This window comes from Opisthocomus hoazin, chromosome 3 (assembly GCF_030867145.1).
Source record: "Opisthocomus hoazin isolate bOpiHoa1 chromosome 3, bOpiHoa1.hap1, whole genome shotgun sequence".
Classification (NCBI taxonomy): Eukaryota; Metazoa; Chordata; class Aves; order Opisthocomiformes; family Opisthocomidae; genus Opisthocomus; species Opisthocomus hoazin.
In genome coordinates this window covers 43,880,896-43,903,649 of record NC_134416.1, presented here as the reverse complement: position 1 = coordinate 43,903,649, position 22,754 = coordinate 43,880,896, and positions in this window count along the sequence as shown.

The window sequence follows — 22,754 nt, the reverse complement described above, 5'->3', positions numbered from 1 at the left end:
CTTCTTGATGCACCCCAGGATCCCATTGGCCTTCTTGGCAGCCAGGGCACACTGCTGGCTCATAGTTAACCTGTCGTCCACCAGGACACCCAGGTCCCTCTCCGCAGAGCTGCTCTCCAGCAGGTCCACCCCAAGCCTGTACTGGTGCATGAGGTTGTTCCTCCCCAGGTGCAGGACCCTGCACTTGCCCTTGTTGAACCTCATCAGGTTCCTCTCTGCCCAGCTCTCCAGCCTATCCAGGTCACGCTGAATGGCAGCACAGCCTTCCGGTGTGTCTACCACACCTCCCAGTTTGGTGTCGTCAGCAAACTTGCTGAGGGTACATTCTAACTCTTCATCCAGGTCGTTGATGAAGAAGTTAAACAAGACTGGGCCCAGTACTGACCCCTGAGGGACACCACTTGTCACCAGCCTCCAACTAGACTCAGCTCCGCTGATGACAACCCTCTGAGTTCTGCCATTCAGCCAGTTCTCTATCCACTTCACTGACCACTCATCCAGCCCACACTTCCTCAGCTTCCCCAGGAGGATATCATGGGAGACTGTGTCGAAAGCCTTGCTGAAGTCAAGGTAGATAACATCCACAGCTCTCCCTTCGTTTACCCAGCCAGTCATGTCATCGTAGAAAGCTATCAGATTGGTCAGGCATGATTTCCCCTTGGTGAATCCATGCTGACTACTCCTGATAACCTTCTTTTCTTCCACTTGCTTCATGATGGCCTCCAGGATAAGCTGCTCCATCACCTTTCCCGGGATGGAGGTGAGGCTGACCGGCCTGTAGTTCCCTGGGTCCTCCTTTTTGCCCTTTTTGAAGATTGGAGTGACATTGGCCTTTCTCCAGTCCTCGGGCACCTCTCCTGTCCTCCAGGACCTCTCAAAGATGATGGAGAGTGGCTCAGCAATGACATCCGCCAGCTCCCTCAGCACTCGTGGGTGCATTCCATCGGGGCCCATGGATTTGTGGACATCCAGATCGCTTAAGCGATCCCTCACACAGTCCTCCTCGACCAAGGGAAAGTCGTCCTCTCTGTAGGCTTCCTCTCTTACCTCCGGGGCCTGGGATTCCTGAGGGCCAGTCTTAGCACTGAAGACTGAAGCAAAGAAGGCATTCATTAGTTCTGCCTTCTCCGCATCCTCCGTCACCAGGACACCCGCCTCATTCAGCAGCGGCCCCACATTGTCCCTAGCCTTCCTTTTGCTGCTGATGTAGTTGAAGAAGCCCTTCTTGTTGTTTTTGACATCCCTTGCCAGCTTCAATTCCAGGTGAGCCTTGGCCTTCCTCGTCGCATCCCTGCATGCTCTCACTACGTTTCTGTACTCTTCCCAAGTGGCCTGTCCCTCTTTCCACATGCCATGCACCTTTCTCTTCTGCCTGATCTCCGCTAGAAGCTCCTTGTTTAACCATGCAGGTCTCCTGCCTCCTTTGCTAAATTTCTTTCTCAGGGGGATGCATTGCTCCTGTGCATGGAAGAAGTGTTGTTTAAAAAGCGACCAGCACAAATGAACAAGAAATGATAAGAAAGATATGAGTTTGAGAACATTCGTTTTAAAGAAACAACACCCACCACCACCACACACCATCCCCACCCCACCCCCCCCCGAGGAAAAGATTACTTACAGGAAATAAGAAACAAAATAGTTATCATTTCATGATTTTTAGTTATTGCATATGAACTCCAGTTGAAAATTTCACGTTGTTACTAAATAACAAGCTACTTTGTTCAGAGCAGCTATTGCAGTCTCTCTACTGTTTAACCATGCAGTCTCTCTCCTTGTTTAACCATGCAGGTCTCCTTCCTCCTTTGCTAAATTTCTTTCTCAGGGGGATGCATTGCTCCTGTGCATGGAAGAAGTGTTGTTTAAAAAGCGACCAGCACAAATGAACAAGAAATGATAAGAAAGATATGAGTTTGAGAACATTCATTTTAAAGAAACAACACCCACCACCACCACACACCATCCCCACCCCACCCCCCCCCGAGGAAAAGATTACTTACAGGAAATAAGAAACAAAATAGTTATCATTTCATGATTTTTAGTTATTGCATATGAACTCCAGTTGAAAATTTCACGTTGTTACTAAATAACAAGCTACTTTGTTCAGAGCAGCTATTGCAGTCTCTCTACTGTCCTGACCTTTCCTATAGCTTAATAACAGGATCTCAAACTGAATCTGTTTAATATTTCATTAAAATGTTTAAAATATAAATACAGAGCTTTGTGTTACAGAATATGTTTGTACATTTTTACTAAGAGATGGTATATTTCTGTATTCATGAAGAAATGACCTTCAGGATTCTCAGGAAGGTCTTCTCTGTTTTATACCATCCTATCCCATTTTATTAGTTTTTTTTCAGGCTGTATGGAAATATGAAATTCATCTCATCATCTCTAACAAATGTATTATCAATCAGGGAGATGCAAAATCATCTAATGTTTATATTAGGTTGCTGGCACAAGCAATCACCCGTAATGACTTAGTAATGCCACAGTAAGCTGTGCATATGCTCAAGTATTTTCATTTGTCTTTCTGATATTCATCTTTACATGGTTATGGGCCCAATCTTTTGGATAGCTATGTGGGTTCTTAAACTGAAACAACTTTGACTTCCATGGCCTAGTTGCAAACTTAAAGCTAAGCATGTGCATCACTGTTTGTAGAAGCAGAACATGCCTTTGTTTAAGCTGTAGAATAGATGTTAACAGCTGTGTAAAAGAAGAACAATCAAGCAATGTTTTGACAGAAAAGGTAGGAGTTGCCAGGCAGGAGTAATGAATACATCAATACAGAGGTCTCAGATTCCCAGTGAAGTCAGGATCGGATTGTTGGTAGGGCACAAAAAATGTCAGATGATTTGACATTGTTTTGCAGGTAATTAAATAGTACAAAGTCATGTTACATCACTTTGCATTTGCTTTTTCATTAAAACTGATGCAAGTTACCAACACTCAGCTGCTGTGCAGCCCTGAGTTAAGCTGCAGTAATGTCTTTGTCTGTCTGATGCCTGAAACAAAGCTCTTGATTTTGGATGAAAGAAAATCTAAAGTTCTCAGAGCAGAAACTACCTACCAAGGCATGTGGCTTTGTTGTATAAATACACTGTTGCTACTACGAAGGTCACCTGTTACACAGATTGGACAACTGAACAATTTGATATTCAAAGACTGGCCAATATAAATGCCCAATATGCTATATAATTAAAGGAATGTACTGGAAGATTTCCCATAAGCAACTGTGATGGTGGCCTGGTTTACCAGACAAGATAGGTAGGGAGGCCTGTTTTCTGAGCTGATTTTCTGATTCATGATACTTTATGAAGAAAAGCAGAAAAATGGATGATGTTTCACGCTTCTCACCTTTGTACTTATTTCAACTGTTTCTCAGCCATTTTTCTCAAATCTGCTTTCACACTTATTAAAATCAGCAGAAATTAATAGCAGAGGGAGATGTCTCTGATGCAGGTCTGCTCTTTTACAAAAATGATCAAAGACGGGAGTCTGTTGCCAAGGTAGAAATACTGTTTCAGTATTCAGCATCCAAGCCTCTTTTGGCCAATACCCCCTTTTTCTTGCATGTTCAGTGTTATGACAGCATCTTTCTTGGGGCTGGCTCAGGCCAAGCTTCCACAGACTTCAGCAGCAGGGCCAGCTTAAGCTCTTTCTGCCCCCTTTTCTCCCCTTGCCTCTCATCTTTTGTTCCTTCACTGCTCCCCCCATTAGGGGAGCATAGCTGGGAGGCCATGGGTGAGCCAATGAAGAAACTGAAACAAATGAAAACTACCCTGTTATTTTTAACAGATACTAATTCTCTGACATGGCTCACTGCGGAGCCTCACAAACAGTTATTCTGACACAACTGAGGAGGCATGTGGGGCCAGAAATGAGCAGCTGAAAGTGGGGTGTCCACTCTGCTGAGCTGGTGTTAATGCTGACAGAAATGACCCTTGAAAAAGGCTTTCTTCTCTGCCTGTCCCAATGAATCCTCCCCTGTTCTCATACCCAAAGCAGTGCTCAGGAAAAGCTCCTCTTCACAAACCACTTGAATTCTGGAGTAACACTGCATTTGCCTTTGTTCTTCAGTAAAAATATTCACTTAACTATCTTTTAGAGCTATCTGAAAAGGACTGTGAAGAAATCTTTTAAATTCAGTTTATACGAAAATACTTCAGGAGAATCAAACAACAATTAGAGTTATGCCAGGGCTGTCTTTGATTTATTGTTTAGCTTAATATAATTTGGTAAAGTTGATGCAACAGTGGAAAAAAAGGCAGTTTTCTTGTCTAGGCTTCATAAATGTTCATTACGTATATTGCAAACATAGGTTTAGATGACTGTATAGTCAATACGGCTGGCAGAGTATGACATAAGAAACTGTGCTTTTTCTAATAACAAAAAGTTCCTTTAACCAAATACAGTATGTTATGCACACTATACATGATCAAATGAGCAAACAGGGCATATGTTCCCAACAGTGGGATGCCTGCTAATAAAACAAACAGACAGGAGAATATCACAAATAACCAGTCTAGCTGTAGGAGAAACTTAGGCTAAACAGCGTTTTGGGCAACTACAATGGAGGGGATTGCAACAGCTGTTTTCAGACTGGAAAAGTTTTTGTTATTTTCAGAAATTCACAGAGGGTGTACAAGTGAAATGTACTAAACCTTATGGCAGCTTTGACTCCTTTTCATCTATGCACATTAAATATTAAAGGAAAATTTAGGAAACAAAATAGCACATTAGTTAATTAGTTGGAGGTGTTTCTCCTTTCTTCCACAAAGAATAATTTCTGAAAGCTGCAATCCTAATGATGAAGTGCTCACATTCTTAAAAAGAGAGTGGTACAGGATGCATTATACTTATATAGCACAAATAGATTAAGTGAGAGAAAAACAAAACACCTCCAGACATTCCATGCAAAATAAATACAGGACTGGTGTGTTCAGCAGGTCTTTTGAACATAGAAATCGTTTCACTGCATAACTAGTTATGATGGTAGGAAACAGAAATTCCTTTTTCCCCTCAAACACTCATTTTATAGCCCCAAAATACCCTAATGAAAACAGTTTTGAGCCAAATTTTACATTCCTTAGATCTTCAGCACTAAATAATTATACATTTCAGAAATACAGACGGATCATAGGGGCAAAAACTTGCTGGTGTCAGTGGGAGCTCCCCTATTTGCTTGAAAACACTCAAGACAAGCAGACACTTCATGAATTTTAAAAGTGTGAAATTCAGCTCCCACACACCTCAACTCCTTCAAGGACAACATGCTTTTGAAGACCATTATGTTCCACCTTCTTCTTTCATCGTACAGATGCCAATTTTGCCTCCTCATACCTCCCTGCTACATCTGCAATCCTCACTTTTTTGTAGTAAAAAGGCCAATTGTTTATGCTAATATTTTCTGTAATGAGTTTAAACCTGTTAAAACCAATAAGTTCTTCTCTAGTTGCACTCCGTGGCTCACTAGTCATGGTTTTTCTACTGTTAAGGTGAACCCACTGATGCAATTCCTGGAAGAGGTCAGAATGGTTCAAAATGCAGTAATTGAGAAGGTATTTCTGTCAAGCATTCACCTCATCAACCAAGACGTGGACAGAATTTAACTGATCTGCATAAAGTTGTTTTGGAAAGCATCTGCCCATTCTGTGCAGGAAGGTCAGCGAGGTCTTAGGGAACAACCTACAACTCTGCCAAGAACACAGCTACTGATGCTGGACACCAAGAAAGCATAAGCAGAATGACAAGAGCTGTTGGTGAAATACAATTGACTGAAATATCTGAAATTTGGTATAAATTGTATGTGAATAAAAAAGATCATTTGGAGGGATGGGGAGGAGAGGAGGTTGACCATTACTTTCGAAATATTTTTGAAGGTTCAGAGCAGTGGTTTTCCATAAAGGTAACTTTTTGCCCCCTCATACTGTTCTAGCAAAGAATTCAAACTACAAAACAGTTTCTGAAACTGGCAACCAGATTTTCTTCCTAGAAGAAAAGCAGCTATAGCATTTGTCAGGTCCATGCCAGATTTTTGTCACTTTTGGTTGCCAGTGTTGGAATATGTTTTCATTAAATGATTTTTCATAACAGTAGAAACTATTGCTGTGGTTAGAAGAAACGAGAAGGAAGATAGATAGATAGATAGATAGATAGATAGATAGATAGATAGATAGATAGATAGATAGATAGATAGATAGATAGGCAGGTAGGCAGGTAGGCAGGTAGGCAGGCAGGCAGGCAGGCAGGCAGGCAGGCAGGCAGGTGGAAGTGTTATTTGGTAAGCATATAAACAGACTGTATTGTCTCTTGGTTCCTGCCAACCTACAGCTGGAAACTGGTTATTAATACCGCATGGAGAAAAGCTGCTGAGTGTTTGAATATACTCTATCTGATATGAAGAGGCTATAAAGCTGGACTTTTCATATCTTAGACGACTAACCAATAAAACGGTAGAGAGGGCTGCATAACAAAAGACCCGAATTTAGGCTACTGGAGAAGACTTTAACCTTCTCTCCACCTACATGCAAGCATGTGACTATCAGGCTTCCTCAGCTCATCTGGGTCCACTTTGTTTGGGTTTGGGTTTGTTGTTTTTTTTTTTGAGTGGGGTGAGGGAGAGAAATGTCTGGTTTGTGTAGAATTTATCAAAACAGAAATATCACAGCAAAGTTTCCTCTTGTTTTCTGTAGTCAGGAGAGCTGCCAAAAATGAGCCGACACAAGTACAGCACTGTCTTCTCCCTACATATGTCTTGGATCATGAAGCATAGCAGCATTTAAGCTTCAGAATGGTGCTTGAAGAGCATGCTACATGGTGACTTGAGTATGTAAGTAGGATGACTTAATTTTAGTGCATATGCATGCATATATTTCCTCCCTTGTGAGCAGTTTTTCATTAAGTTCTTATTATTTATACATTGTTTTCCATTGCTTAGGGAGATTTTTCTGTAATCTGCCTCACACTCTGAAGAATTTTAAAATAACTTTCTGTCCATTAAGTAATTGGCTTAATGCAAGAAATAGAGAATGAAAGAAAGCATGTGTACAGGAGACTGCTAATTTTTTTGCTTTTTAAATTCAGACAACAATCTTTCCTGGCCCCATTGCTGTTTAAAAGCTTTTGATGATTTTTGGCTAGAAAACAAAACAAAAGCAACAAAGAAGCACAGAAGAGCTATGCAATATGTTTTAAGCTAATGGAGCATCCCCAGGAAGCTTGTTCTGAATAGACTCCCCATAGAGGCAGCAGCAGGGATGGGGAGAATCTCTGTCCATCTCACCATAGCCAGTTGTGTTTACATGATAGATGGTTTGATGATAAGCTGAAGAAGGATGCTTTTGACCAATTATGTGGTATTAGTTCTGTATATGATCATAAAGGCTCGGTTTTATTCCAAAGGAAATGGCAGAACCCAGAACAAAACATCTGGGTTTTTTTTTCAAAATTCATAGCAGACACGACCTTACCACTTTATTCATGTTCAATATTACTTAACTCCTGTAAACCAGTGGAATTTTATGTATAGTGAGTTAGCCAAAAGCTTGCACAATAGAAAACTAGCTCTTCTGGAAAGAGGTATTTCTGCCATAGTCCTATATTAACGTACCTCCCTTACTATCCAAAGCGTAACTGAACATTGAGAACATCTATATGGGGGAGGTGTTATGTCACAGACAGCTCAAGCCTTTGTGTAACTGCCTAGCTTCCACATTAATGAAGTATTTGCCAAGACATAGCAAGAGTTTAGGTCCTCAGCAATCACTTGCATGAACACATTCTCAGTTTTTTCAACCAACTCATTGCATCTTCATTGTATTAAGACCATCAAATGCAATAAAACTTCTTGCAGAATCTGGACACAGTATTTTTCTATCTGGATGCTATGTTTGAAGGTTTTTCTATACAGTATTAATCAAAATGAATATACTACAAATAGGAGAAGGACATGAATATATGGGGTCATGAACACTGGGATAGAGCTCCTGAGTGTAGAAAATACAAAACACAATTTGTTGTTATTTTAGGTGTTGTAAGAGAGAACAAGAAAACAGGATGTAATGACTATAAAAGCCATTTGGGAATTTTCCAACAGAATATTTTTATCTGAAAATACAGATTTAATGGGGTTACAGAACATGTTGTTTCAATGATAATTTCATCAAATACTCTGATACTCTCATTTACATTCAGAATAAACAAGATGGTAAGAAACAACAACAGAGTCGTTTAGTCTTCGGAGTCTGCTCTCCATAAAATGCCATTGGAGGTGGACTTTTAAGAATGGTAAGTCAGAGCAACAGCTTAGCACGTGTGCTTTGAAGACCTCGTCATCTCTTTCCCAAGAACAGATTAACAAACAAACCAGAGAAAAAGGCAAAGTTGGAGTCACAGTCAGAAGCCTCCAGTCGTCCTGTGCAACAGGCAAGTATCCTAACCCCACTTATGGGGTCTGTCCCATTCTAAGCCCAGTTCCTAGTTAGCTATTCAAATTATTTTATTGGATTAAATTGTTAGACAACCATTTCCAGAACACATCAATAGGTTGGATTTAAGTCAGTTGCTTGGGAAATGAAAGGCTAAGGGTCAAGCCTTTGGCTTCAACAAGGAAAACTAGTGTGACATCCGCAGTTTTGGCTGGTTGTTCAAGCCTTTCACCTTCCAAAATGACTTTTGAAACCTTTTGCCTTCTACTCAACAAGGAAAAATACTGAAATTTTGTAGTAATTTTTTTCCCCTTGCTTACCTCTCCTGTCTACCCTAAGTTTTTACTAAGAAGAAAAATGCAAAAAGCTTATCTTTTCTATGTAGGGATACAGCAGACTTTTATGAAAGTATATTTTTTAGCTTGACAACTGATAGTACAATGCATGACTCTGTATGTGTGTGTGTGTATCTGTAGAACTGAAGGATGTAGGAACTGAAAGGATTATTTTAATGAACAGTTTCTTGCATTTACAATTCTTTACAAAACAACCAGACAACGAAACACCAGGGAGAGTGTGGACTGAATAAAGCTTCCATTGTACTCAGTTACAAAAAGTCTAGAGTAAGAATAGTCACAGAAGAAAGTCACGTCAAAGAATGTAAGAGACACAATAGATAAAACAGTGAATTGTACTGATAAGAAAAAGTGAAATATTGTCTTCCTTGTAGTAAGTAGCAAGCGAGACTGAGACCAAAATCTTGCATGTATTAAGACTCTAGAATTGAGCCTTCCAAATTTTAAAGACTAATTCTACCACTTAAAATTCTAATTAAATTCTGAAATCCAGAAAAGAATAGAAATGTAAACCTAATAGTAAATTGGGGCCTGGAAAGTCTTCCAGAAGGAATATGTGCACTTTACAGTAATATAAAGAGTATAACCTTACACAGTGTGGGAATCTTGTATCTCTGGATACAATGATTGCAAGACACTGCCACTGGACCATCTAGCCACTATGCAACACTGCACAATTGTGGTCACAGTCTCTGTCTGGCTGTGGGCACTATAACTTAACGGTGAAGTGCACAGAGAATTTTTAGAAGATCTTTACAGACAAAAATTCTTTCAAACCTTTTAAATAGAAATTAGTTAATATCCCAAAGTATAGAAGTTTGCATCCTGTCCAAAATACTCTTTTTTTACTCAATTAACTGTGGATGTTCTCATTACAAAGATAAAATGTCATCTCTTTTTCAAAGGCTCTTAAACTCTTGAGTGCACTGATATTTCGTGACAGACGGTTCCACAGGTTAATTACAAACAGTCTAAAAGTATATTGCTTTTCTATTTCTTCAGTTGGTTTTGTTATTGTATTATTAGAGGGTAAACAGGAGTTCTTTATTGACCTTCTCAGCAACTTTTATTGTTTTATCTAAATCAAATATATTCCTGCTGATGTGTCTATTTGTCTTTTTTTTATTTATTTAAATTAAACAGCCCAAATTATTTCGGTTTCTTCAGCCACTTAGAATTTGCTTGTAGTCTGTAACCAATTTCATCACCTGTCTTTGAATACTTTTCGTTTCTCTACAAACATAATAAAATGAGCAAGATACTGGTACCATTAAACTCAGCATGGGTTCATGACATTTTGCCTTGAAGGCCAAATTTCAGCCAGTGAGACAAGTAAGCAGAAGGCTCCAGGAAGAACTTACTGTGTACTTTCAGTACTTAAACAGGGCTTATGAGAAAGATGAGGACAAACATTTTAGCAGGGCCTGTTGCAATAGGACAAGGCATAAAGATCTTAAAGTAAAAGAGTGTGGATTCAGACTAGATATAAGGAAGACATTTTTTACCATGAGGGTAGTGAAACACTGGAACAGGTTGCCCAGAGAGGTGGTAGATGCCCCATCCCTGGAAACATTCAAGGTCAGGTTGGATGGGGCTCTGAGCAACCAGGTCTAGTTGAAGATGTCTCTGCTCATTGAAGGTGGGTTGGACTAGGTGGCCTGTAAAGGTCCTTTCCAACCCAAACTATTCTATGATTCTGTGATTCCGTGACTTTATGATTCTATGACACTATTTACTGTTAGCATTATAATATCTTGGCATTATAAGATCTTCTAGGACTTTCTTCCACCCCATTTCTCAGGCCATTAATCCTTTTCAGCTGTAAGACATTGTCATTAAGCTTCATCATCTTTTTTAGGATATTTTTAGAACCCATCAGTGAGAACAAATAAGTTAAACAATCCCCTCCACTAAACGTAATTTTGCATTTCTCAAAATTAACATGACTTCATACCTGCTTCCCCAACATTAGTATATTTTTCTGAAGTTTTCTGTGTTTATTTGGGAACCATGACCCCACTTTATTTTCTGCCTTTTTTTTTCCATGTTCACTCAGAAATGTATTTCAAATGTTCCAAATAGAATATTTATCCTAAATTTTGGGTTTACATCCTTTACCCAAAGCAAGATTTGCCTAATTATCTAATGGCTCTTTGCCCTAAAAGCTTAAGTAATGTCCAGAAGCCTACATTTTAATATGTAAATTTTTTTCCAAAATAATTTAATAGTAAAAGAATCTATATGGTCAAATTTAACTGAAAATACATGACTTTTATCTGCAAATACTACATGGATTTGTACTCAGGTTATTATACAGGTGGGCATTTTGTAATTCTGTTTGGATAAGTATACTGGTTTTAGCTGGGATAGAGTCAATTTTCTTCATAGTATTTCCTATGGCAAGAGGGAGTTTTTCCAGGGTTGCTGTTGCTTGAGGCATTGGTCTACTGGTGGCAAGTGACTGATTTTTGCATCGCTTCATCCTGTTTGTTTTGTTTTGTCTTTTCCTCTTTTACTTATTAAAACATCTGTAACTCAACCCATGAATTTTCTCACTTCCGCCCTTACAATTCTCCCATTCCACTGAGGAGGGAAAAAGAGAGCAGCTGTGTGTTATTTAGCTGCCTACCAGGGTTAACGTACAATACTAAGCATTACAGAAAATCCCACCAAACTTGTAAACAGCAAGTTACAGATAAAAAAGTGGGCACACTGCCTATCAATGGTTGTCAAGTAGGGTTGCTTCTCATTTGTAAGGGTTTTAGCACCTTCAAGGACTTCGGCAATCTTTAGAATAACCAAATAAAATAACTGTTGTCTCTATTTTATGGAAAGAAATGAGGCAGAGATGTTATGGCAAAGATTTTCAAGGGCGAGCAAAAGCATCAATTATCACTGTATCTGGGTTTCAACTCTCTCTGAAATGGACTTTTTTAAAGGATAGTGCTTAAAATCTGTCCTCAAAGCCTAAGCCATCCAGTATTCACTAATGACTGGAAATTTTGGATGGCTGACCTGCAGACCTGTTATGGGAGTTCTGATCTTATTGTCTTCAGTTGCATGGTACTACATGCTGTCTCAGTCATGTTGCTACCATTTTATGAAGGGACTTCATGGTTCCAAGTGGGTCTTCAGAGAGGTCCTCACTTGCTGGAAAAGCAGTGGGGGTTACCTGGCCAGACCAAGATGCTTCCTTACTCTTTACACCCACAAGCCACCCCACTTCTCTCTTTTCCCTTTTCTTTTTCTCTTTCCTGTTCCTTAGTATTACCTACACAATTAGGATGAGCAGGTCATCAAAGCATGTGTGGCAACAACTGCATGTTTATCTATGTGTTTATGTATGTACTTAAAAAGCAAAGTTGTCCCATAGATGCCTTCCGTGCTTGTCTATTTATAATGTATGTGTGTAAAATAATGTATTTTAAACAGACAGTATAAGATACGATTTCCTATGAAAGATAATAATCAAAACTTTACTGAGTGGACTGTACTTGTTTTTTTCATAAGAAAACTAATTTGCACAATACCACTAAGTTGCCTGTTGTGCATTAAAGTGGAGACTGTAGAAGACTGTCAGATATTACACAAAATATCCTCTGGAATCAATAAACGGTGCCTGAAAATCAATGGCAGGATATTGCCCTCAGGGTAAATCTTCACCTGATAACAATGGTCTCATCACTCACTGGGGGCAACTCTGCTCATGAGTGGTGAGGTAACTGCTATAGCAGTGAGATAAATTCCACATATTCGTATCTCTCAGGAAGATGTTTCACACATAACTGAGCTATGGAATCCTGTCTCTGCACTGTAAACAATACATGAAGTAATACAAACGTAACCTAGAATCCACATTGGAGTAGGAAAATTGTCAGGTAAAACTGCAACCTAATTTATTTTATATACTATAATGTATTCTGAGAACAAGAGGTTTCTGGAGTCGTTCATTATATGAGGACTAGTCACCCAAGACCATGTGAAGGCAATTGGTTATGGATTCCTGGTAGCTGAATTACAATCTCAAAATTTTAAAAGTGACTATAACACTGAAGTTATATTGTCTGATCATATGAATTATTTGCACAGTGTTTTAACTACATAGCCCAGGTTCTCAAATGGTTGCAAAAAGTTCACATTATTAAATTTTAAAGAATTGCATGGACTTAATGAAAAAGGAGAAGCTAGAAACAAATATTGAATGCGTATATTTAAATTAAAGCAAAATCTCAGGTAAGCTATGCATTTGGAACTTGTATTAGGCTAACTTTGAATAATAGGACCATAAAACCTGTGCAACTGCAATGCAAGCAATAAAATGCGAGCATAAGTTTAGTGTTCACTGTTCTATAGTTAAAATTATTGTTAGCCTAACACGTGCATATCAGAATGAAAGAAGTTCACTCTTCTCATTGTCTGAAGCTTCTCATACTTCATAATGTCACAGTTTATGTATATTGCACAGTTAGAACAGAGGATGGGGGGCAGAATAGTCCAGGCTTAGCTTTGCCATTGGCTTACTGAAGGTACCTGTGTCTTGATTTATCCATGAATAAGATGCAAATAATTTTCAGCAATTAGTTCCTTCTTATATTAAATACTACAAATTTTCTTGATTGCTTTGAGTTTTTTGGATGAAAAGTGATAGTTGACAAATATTAGTGTGTGCTTTACTGGCTATTTGAAAACACAACAAAATATTTTCAGGGCTTTGTTAAAGGCTTTGAGTTCTGAAGATAAGATGAGGGAAAGGAGTAGGAGCCGAGGGGAAGAGAGGAGAAAAGTTTATAAAATTCATGGTGTTCGGGTGTTATCCTTGTCTGCAGCATCAAATGAAAGCTGTAAAACTGTGTTCCAACTCTGAACTTTTCAAGAGAGTGAAGAATGAAAATTTTGCTTTGGCTTGGGCGGGGTTGCTAGTATCTTGTTCTTGTTCTTTATCAAAATTTTCTAAAGGAAATTGAAACTGGCATAGAGCCACACTTTGGTGAAGCCCCGTTCAGTAGTTTCAGACATTCACTTCCTCTCCAACAAAGGACCAATGTATCATCTCTGGGTTTGTACATAATAACTGTGACTAGAATTAAGGGTTTGAGTTGATTCTTTAGAAAACTAGGTACCAGCTGCAAATGTCAAACCACCGTCCCTCTGTGGAAGCTGAAACTCTGTAGTCTGAAGAAGTCTGGAGGCAAAGAGCAATTAATAATTCCTGAATATGACAGGATTAAGAGATTGGTTAACATAATGTCCATGTACTACAAAATAAATGAGATTACCAAACATTTAGAGAAGGCATTCTTTCATTAAGAGAATGATGAAGTCAGACTAAATTATTTATGTAAAAACCCCCTAAATACCCTCATCGTAGAATCACAGAATCATAGAATCATAGAAAGTTTTGGGTCAGAAGGGACCCCTAGAGGTCATCTAGTCCAACCCCCCTGCAGCGAGCAGGAACACCGCTAACTAGATCAGGTTGCTCAGAGCCCTGTCCAACCTGGTCTTGAATGTTTCCAGGGATGGGGCCTCCACTACCTCTCTGGGCAACCCGTTCCAGTGTTTCACAACCCTCATTGTAAAGAATTTCTTCCTTATATCTAGCCTAAACCTACCCTGTTTTAGTTTAAAACCATTACCCCTCGTCCTGTCACTGCTGTCTCTACTAAAAAGATTGTCCCCATCTTTCCTATAGGCTCCCTTTAAGTACTGAAAGGCTGCAAGCAGGTCTCCCCGCAGCCTTCTCTTCTCCAGGCTGAACAAGCCCAACTCTCTCAGCCTGTCCTCATAGCAGAGGTGCTCCAGCCCTCGGATCATTTTTGTAGCCCTCCTTTGGACCCGCTCCAACAATTCCATGTCCTTCTTGTGCTGAGGGCTCCAGGGCTGAACGCAGTACTCCAGGTGAGGTCTCACCAGAGCAGAGTAGAGGGGCAGAATCACCTCTCTCGACCTGCTGGTCACACTTCTCCTGATGCAGCCCAGGACACGGTTGGCCCTCTGGGCTGCCAACGCACATTGCCGGCTCATGTCCAGCCTTTCGTCTATCAGTACCCCCAAGTCCCTCTCAGCAGGGCCGCTCTCGATCCTTTCATCCCCCAGCCTGTATTAGGGATTACCCCGACCCAGGTGCAGGACCTTGCACTTGGCCGTGTTGAACCTCATGAGGTTCACACAGGCCCACCTCTCCAGCTTGTCCAGGTCCCTCTGGATGGCATCCCGTCCTTCTGGTGTCTCGACCGTACCACTCAGCTTGGTGCCATCTGCAAACTTGCTAAGGGTACACTTGATGTCACTGTCCATGTCATTGATTAATATATTGAACAGCACCGGTCCCAGAACGGACCCGTGAGGGACTCCACTTGTCACTGGTCTCCATCCGGACATTGAGCCGTTGAACACTATGTTGCCTTTGTTGGCGTGGCGACCTGGTTCAGGAACGGCACGGCGACCAACCCCAGGCCGCTCGGGCCATCAGCTCGCAGACACCAATGTGGTGGACAGCAAATGGCGTTTATTGACGGGTAGCACAGTATTATATAGCTTAGGTTTACAGCGTCACTTCCGTCTGCTTACACCTATGGGCTAAACGCTACTGGTTATCAGGAGAGGAGGGGGGGGCCTACCTTTCCGTACAGCACGACATCTTCCGACCGCCAGGCCCTAACTATCCACATTTCCCCCCTCCTTATGCTTAACTAAATAGGTTAATATAAAATCTAAAAGTGTTAATACTTAACCTTAAGACTTAAACTTAATATCTGGCCAGACTTAACCTTACTTAACCTTAACTACAATTTAAAAAATGTAAATATTAAAATCTTACGATTACAAAGATAAGGTACCTTAGACAAATGCATTTGTAAATTAGCTAAAATATAATCTTAAAAATTCTATTGTTATTCTTATTCTTATTCTATATTGTACAGTAGTGTTAAAAAGTATATGCTATAAACTTGAATAGAAAACATAAGGCACAGTAAACGGGTAGAAGCTGAGGTAACTTTTAGGGACGATTGAGGATAACACTGGGTAGGTACATTTTTAAAGCAGTTGTTGGTGTTCTACGAACAAGATGTTAACTTTCTCTAGCCGACTCTTGACGAATGACACGATCTTGTTCAGTATACAGGGTCCAAAAATTAGCGTCATTACGATCATCGCGATCAGCCCTATCAAGGTGGATATCAGGGTGGTTAACCATGGCGAATGGTTAAACCATGACTCAAACCATCCTTGTTGGGCTTCTTTGTCTCTTTTTCTTTTTTCTAGACCTTCTCTAAGTTTGGCCATGGTATCTCTGACTACTCCAGTGTGATCAGCATAAAAACAGCACTCTTGCCCTAATGCAGCGCAGAGGCCTCCCTGTAGCAAGAAAAGAATATCCATTCCCCTCCTATTTTGTAACACAACTTCTGATAGTGAGGAACTTCCAGGCTTGGACAGAACGTTTGCTGACTTGTCATCTTTTCTGGTCACCGGGGTATACGGGTTACGGGGGTGTCCGATGATCCGGTCCTGTGAACAAAAACTCACAGTTTTCATTAGTTTTATTCTGGCTAGTATGGTGCGAACAGCCACCTGGATCGGGGTTAGATGCTCTTCCTTCGCGACATGCTTAATCATGTCTGCGATACTCGACCCCGCTGATAGTGATCGCAGGATTTCTTTGGTTGTCGAATTACACTGCTGACGTAAACATTCTGCTACGACTGGGCCTTTTGCCTCCACAGGCAAGGCTGATGAATCGACCGCTGCTTGGAGACGATCCACAAATGTTGTGAAACTCTCACTCTCACTTTGCTTAATTGTGGACCATGGCGATGGTTTGGCAATGACTTTAGAGGCTATGCGAATAGCTTCTCTGGCCGCACGAGTAGTTGTAATGACTTCATGGGCCTGCAGGCCCTGGGCTTGTGCCTGGGGAGTAATCATTATGGGATCTGTGCCCATTAACCACTGCAGGCTGGAGCCATGCAGTGGATGGTCTGCCCCAGTTACTTGGGCCAATTGCCTCGCACAGATGTCCTCCCATTCTTGTTTAAAAACGATCATCCCTGCCCCATCAAAGATCAATCTACAAGTTTGTTTTATATCGAACGGGAGCATATCGTCTCCCCCGAAGACACCATCTATGAGGGCGGAGACAATGGCAGAATTAAGGCCTTTATCTGCGATTGCCTTAACAATCGCTTGTATATCCTTAGGGTTTATCGGTGTGTGGACCCTCTGTCCCCCGTCCGTCACCTGGACCGGGAACGCTAGTGCGGCCGATGGGGTCCAGTCGGCGCATGTAATCTTTATTTTCCTCCAGTCCGTGAGAGGGATTTCTCCCCCTTGCGGTTTCTCTTTAATTTGGATGGGGATATTTTGGCTCTTGACTTTATTTATCTTTGTTTTCTTCTCTTCTAAACTTAAATTAGTTACGAGCCACTCATCCCCGCTAGTGTCTGATTCGGAGTCGGAACTCGACTGACTGGTTACTTCCGGTCTCCAGTACCTTTTTGCCGAGCTCTGGCCCCCTCCCCTACGGGCGGGCTGCTCCTCCCCCCGCCCAGGCCCGCCCCGCCCACCGCCCGGCGGGGTGCCCACCTCACAGGCGCACCTTTTGAAATGCACGCGCAGGTTGGCTCTCTGCCCCCCTCTGGCCCCCCTTTCCCCTTCTAGGTCGCTCCTACCGCTCCTCTCCCCCCTGTTCTCCTCCGCCTCCCCTTTGTGTGCGCTTGATAACTTTAGCGCTTCCTCCCTGTTATCACCAAAGGAATTTTCGTCCCGCCTTTCCCCTTTGTGCTCGGTGCCATCTTGGGGCGCATAGGGCGGTGGTGTGGCCCAGACTTTATCAGACTCTGTTTCTTTCGCGGCGCCCCTAGCCTCCTCGGCTAACCCGCCCCAGAAGGATTTAGCTTGTTTCTCTCCCTCCGTAAGCGGATCGGGGTCCAGGAGTTGAGGGGACGTGTCGCCCTCTTGCTGATTTTTAGGCTCAGCAGAACCGTTATCGTCTGGGGGGTGCGAAGTCTGTGTAGCTGCCCCGATTCCCAATTTTGGGGTAGCTAACAAACAGTTCTTTGCAGCCTTCCAGGTCTCCTGCTCTTGTATAGCTTTTTGCAGGGCCTGCACGACTTTCCCCCACGACTTAAGCTTTTTCCCACAACCCGAGGACATCGTTTCCTCGGCTAGCGCTTTAGTGCACTTATCCCACACCTCAGGGTGGAGAATATCCACCGGCTGGTCAATGACCCCAATTTGCAAAAGCCTCGCAACTGCGAGCGTAAAATCTTTGGGCTTACAATCAATTCCCCACTGCTTATGTAATTGCAATACGACCTTCACAAGGGCTTCCATCCTCCTTGTTGGTCCGGGAGCGTCCTCCCCGCCGGGCTGGTCCTGCCGCTCCGGCCGCCGTTCACCCGATTCCAGGCGAGTCTTTCCCGGGTTTCGGCACCACTTGTTGCCTTTGTTGGCGTGGCGACCTGGTTCAGGAACGGCACGGCGACCTACCCCCCGGCCGCTCGGGCCATCAGCTCGCAGACACCAATGTGGTGGACGGCAAATGGCGTTTATTGACGGGTAGCACAGTATTATATAGCTTAGGTTTACAGCGTCACTTCCGTCTGCTTACACCTATGGGCTAAACGCTACTGGTTATCAGGAGAGGAGGGGGGGCCTACCTTTCCGTACAGCACGACATCTTCCGACCGCCAGGCCCTAACTGTCCACAACACTACCCTTTGGCTGTGACCATCCAACCAATTCCTTATCCACCAAACGGTCCACCCATCAAATCCGTGGCTCTCCAATTTGGAGAGAAGGATGTTGTGGGGGACTGTGTCAAAGGCTTTACAAAAATCCAGATAGATGACATCCGTTGGTTTTCCCTTGTCCACTCTTGTTGTTACACCATCATAGAAAGCCACTAGGTTGGTATAGCAGGACTTGCCCTTGGTGAAGCCATGCTGGCTGTCTCAAATCACCTCCCTGGCCTCCATGTGCCTTAGCATATCTTCTAGGAGGATCTGTTCCATGACCTTCCCAGGCACAGAGGTGAGGCTGACAGGTCGGTAGTTCCCAGGGTCTTCCTTTCTAGCCTTTTTGAAAAGGGGCACAATGTTTCCCTTTTTCCAGTCACTGGGGACTTCCCCTGACTGCCATGACTTTTCAAATATCATGAAGAGTGTGTTGGCAACTACATCAGCCAGTTCCCTCAGGACTCTGGGATGCATCTCATCAGGTCCCATGGACTTCTGTACATTTAAGTTCTGCAGGAGGTCCCGAACCTGGTCTTTACTTACAGCTGGAGGGATTTTACCCTCCTGGTCTCCTTCATGTCATTCATAGACTTGGGAGGGATAAGGAGAGAGGTTGCCAGTGAAGACTGAGGCAAAAAAGTTGTTGAGGACCTCAGCTTTCTCCTCATCTGCTGTTGCCAGTTTGCCGGTCTCGCTCATGAGTGGGGGTACGCTTTCTTTGACCTTCTTTTTCCGGCTGACATACCTGTAGAAGCCCTTCTTGTTATTATTCACATCCCTTGCCAAGTTCAGCTCCAACTGTGCCTTGGCCTTCCTGATCCCATCTCTACACAACCGGGCAGCTTCCCTATACTCTTCCCAGGAAGCCAGTCCCTGCTTCCACTGCCTGTGCAGTTCCCTCTTTTTCCTTAGTTTGACCAGCATCTCTTGCCTCAGCCATGCTGTTCTCTTCCCTTCTCTGCCCAACTTCTTACACTTGGGGATCGAGAGCTCTTGCGCTCTCTGGAATACATCCTTAAAGACCTGCCAGCTCTGTTTTGTTCCCCTGTTCCTGAGGACCGTTTCCCAGGGAGTCCTTCTGACTATCTCCTTGAAGAGCTGGAAATTTGCCCTCCTAAAATTTAGGGTCCTGACTATGCTCTTCGTTATTCCCATTTCCCTCAGTAGCGTTAGTTCCACCAGCGCGTGGTCACTGCAGCCCAGGCTACCTGCGATCTTGACATCCCCAACGAGCTCACTCGCATTGGTGACTACCAGGTCTAGTATTGCATCCCCTCGAGTAGGGGTGCTTATTACCTGGCTTAAGAAGTTGTCTTCAATGCATTCTAGGAACCTGCTGGATTGCCTACAGCTTGCCGTGTTGCTTTTCCAGCAGATGTCGGGGGGGTTGAAGTCCCCCAGTAGGACGAGAGCCTGCGAGCACGAAGCCTCCTGGAATCGGAGGAAGAACGCTTCGTCTATCAGCTCCTTTTGATCTGGCGGCCTGTAGTAGACACCAACCAAGTCAACAAAAGTTCTCTACAACCTGTAAGTGGCATAGATTTTTGGTGACTAATATACTAGACAGAGATCCAAGTGAAAAAAAAAACCAGGACAGAATGAATTCTAGTGTTAAGTTTTGGTGACTCAGCAGGAAACATTTAAATACTGTGAAAGGTAAGAGTGCTCATGTTGCAGAATAATACCTGCCACTTCAACTTTAGCATCTGAATTGTGACATATTCTAGTACTACAACAGAAGAAGACAGATAGCCTCTGTTTAAGCTGTGCAGAAGATGGGTGGCCAGGTATACAGTTTCCACATCTAGAATAAGAGGTTGACTGGACTGTATCATCACGACACTTCTGCTGCCTGAACACTCAGCTTCCCTCCCCACAAAATCGAAGCTCAGGGAAAGGGTGGTGAATGTCTAGGTCTCCGTCAGAAGATGGAGCAGGACTTAGCTGAAGCTCACATACGCAGAGATCCAAAACATGGGAAGCAGTTCTGTGTCCTGCAGCTGTGACATAGTCATTATGTGTTCAAACATGTTAAATTTCAGTTATTGAATCATGCTGTGTAGATGGTAGTGAGATGAGGAAAGAGAGTGGTCAAAGTTTTGTGTTGTCCCATACAAAATGTATGTCAAGAAGACAATCCTTTTTCTTGGGGTGTGTGGCCCTCTTATGTGTATGGCAATTTTAATTAGGAACTTCCCACTTGCCCTTAGGCTGATGTAAGCATCTAGAGAAAATTCTGTCTTCAGAAACATGACTCACCTGATGCTTGAGAGTCATTACAACAGAGACACACCACATGCAGTGATAGAGAACAACACAAAAGCAGATATGCAGGTGTTCATACAGTTTCCTTGAAGGTGGTTAAGATGATTATCTGTGAAGCCAAGATGTGACTGTAAGATTGAGTCATCAGTACCAGCTCCTGAACAGAAAGTGTGCCAGGACAGAGTTCACCAGAAATGCAGCATACCACACTTGTATGAAAGCAGAGCAGACATAAAGATTGTTGCCTTTGAGGGTGATGATGAATCATTTGTAACTAGAAAAGCTATGCTGCTTAGGAGCATTCTCCGAACTATCAAAGTTGTAATGGAAAGACAAGAGTTAAAACAGACTCGACGATTTTTGGAATGATTCTTATCATAAGGCTGTAAACCAGAATAATGTGATTAGTACAGCTAATATGTTATGTAGGTTTTGGGGAAAACTGCAATGTGTTAAAGGAAGAAGGTAAACAGTTCATACTGCTCCTAAACAACTGTCATTCACTGAATCTTTGTCAAGCAGATTCAGCAGAAAGCGGTACCAAAGCTGTTGCTTGTGCTGGCATAGTGAAGACTGTTTACAATTTGCTTTGTAGCATTCCAAAAAGCCAAGACACCCTGCAGCATCACACTGGATATTCCCTGCAAGGGCTCTCTGGTGCAGGATAGACAGATTGTGTTAATGGTGACTGATCCTTCACAGCTTGTTTACCCATCATCAACACAAATTTAGAAAAGCATTTAGAAAAATCTAAATTTAAAAATCACTAAAGCATGGCATGAAGTAAATGAAGATGTAACACACACTCTCTTGCATGTACAACACATTGGTAGCCATTAACTAAAGGAACTGAATAATTCAAGAAAAACTGGTGATGCAGAAGTGGAAAGTCTGCAAAACTAGAAATGTGAACAGGAAATTGTATGCAGCAGTTTTGTGGGGGATATTCTGAGCAAAGTTCGACATGCTTCTAGTGTCAGAAAAAAGGAGGAAATAAATTTTGGCCTGTATTTCAACAACAGTCCCATACTGACAGAGTAAATTAATTGCACGTGTCATTTGCATAAAATCTTATATTATCACAACCTCTGCCTTCTTTTTGTTCTTTAAATTTGGATTGTAAATACTGTTTACTTCCTTGTTTCACTCTTTCTTTTACCCCCAATAATGTTTTTCCAATATTTTTACCTTTTAACTGCCTAATTTGGATATTTTGGCCTCTGGACTAGGTTCAAATCTGTTGGGACATTTCATCTGACCTGAGCCTGCTTCCATGTGTGGAACACTTGGATATGTCTTGGCCTTCCTGCATGTGCACAGCGTGCAAACGCTGCATCTCTGTGCACCCTGGCACTGAGGCCGGGAGACATCAGGCATGATCCCATGCAGTGCTTACAAACTGTTGTTCCCACAGCTCACGACACTCACTTGTTGTTTAAGAAAAGCTAAGTGGGCTACTGACTTATTTGCTGGTAATACTCAGCTGCCCTGGCCTAACTTCCATCTGGATTGTGTCTATAGCTCTTAGTGACTGCCTGATTACTTTTCCCTTTTTTATTTTCCTCTTTTTGCCCAAAATCCCAAAGAAACACAGTATTCTTGTTTTTGATTGAGAAATACATGGTTCATATGTTTATCCATGTGAAGGCGATGTTGCCATGAAGACAAATATCACCTAAGATCTGGGTATCAGTTTTTCAAATAGCACACAGAAACTTGCCCATTTGTGCTGTATTTGGGAGGTGACATACTTTTATTTCTGTCTTGCTTATATGTAGAAGCATATTTGACACAAGAGTTCCTTCCATTTATAGCTTCTCTGTCTTTATAATACTGACATTGATTCTAGTTCATTTGAAGAAGGCTTTGTCAGAAGAAAACCTGCTTCTTCTCCAGGAAACAGCTTTTCTTGTTGACTGAGTTACCACAGTAAGGTCCTTGATTTGCCGAGCATTTTTCTCTGC